The following is a 1,215-nucleotide window of genomic DNA, read 5'->3' on the forward strand; positions in this document are numbered from 1 at the left end:
TCCCCGTTGGAGCCACCATGGGCACAGAGATGTGCACCTGCACTCATCTCCGTGCACCTTACAGCCCCTTCAGCGTCAGCCGCAGTGCAGTGATCCCTGCACAGCACCCAGCTCCTGGCACTTTGGCTCCAGCACAAGAGGCTGCGACGCTCCATGGACACGCGACGCTCAGCTGCCTGCACAGCCCATGGAAGCCCCTCAGCCACTCCACTCTGCCAGCCTCTCAACAACAGCAGCCTTGCTGGTTGAACCACCACAAGAGAGTTTGCTGATGTGCTGGAGCACTGCAGGGCGCGACATCAACACTGCACGACTCTCCTGCCTGCACTTCCCTGCTGAGATGCTGCTTCCTCTACAAGAGTGAGCGATGGGAGCCCAGCCATGATGTCAGCACCATGGAAGATGACACAGGCTATTGCATGGCACTGAGACAAAGGGTTTTGATAGTCCAAGTAACTTATTTGGGCATCAAAACTCCTGACTCCTTACTGCTGCATCTAATTGTGACTGCTGCCCAGAGACGCTGTGAATGCCCCATCTACATGAGGCATTCAAAACCAGCTTGGATGAAGCCCTGGACTGGACGGGACCTGGAGGATGGCAGCCCTGCCTGAGGCAGGAGGACTGGAACTTGATGATCCTTGGTGTCCCTGTCAACCCAAGCCATCTTATGATCCTACCATTCTATGTGTCAAACTATTGTTACTTTAAATTATTTTCATTTCCATTTCAAAATAAATATTTAATTTAACTTAAATAAGTTAAATACAGTAAGTTTTCTGTTGAAGAAGGCAATCCAGTTTAAGTGCTCTGGTGCATGAGTGTTCCTGTGGGCCAAGCCCAGGGGCACAGCACAGAAGGTCAGTTTTCTTCATTCTGGAACAGTTCCAGGTAGTTCTGCACCCAGGACTCCTTGGGGTTTGCACATACCTCCTTCCCCTTCTTGGTGACCAGGCTGCAAGGTGAAAACCAGCGTTAGGTTCACACAATGATTGGCCCTGCAGGCAGCACCCACATGTCCACAGCCACACTCTTATCCCCTCTCAACCACCCTTGGAACTGTAGCATGATGCTCTGGTGTTACACTGCAACCACCCCAGCTGTGGTTGGCTACTCACATCACCGCTGGCAGGCGGCATTTGCTGCTAGTGATGTAGGCGGACTTGATGATGTTGCGTGGGATGGGACGTTGAACATAGGAGAAGCAGCAGGTTG

The sequence above is a fragment of the Meleagris gallopavo genome, chromosome 21 (genome assembly GCF_000146605.3).
Source record: "Meleagris gallopavo isolate NT-WF06-2002-E0010 breed Aviagen turkey brand Nicholas breeding stock chromosome 21, Turkey_5.1, whole genome shotgun sequence".
In the NCBI taxonomy this organism is placed as follows: domain Eukaryota; kingdom Metazoa; phylum Chordata; class Aves; order Galliformes; family Phasianidae; genus Meleagris; species Meleagris gallopavo.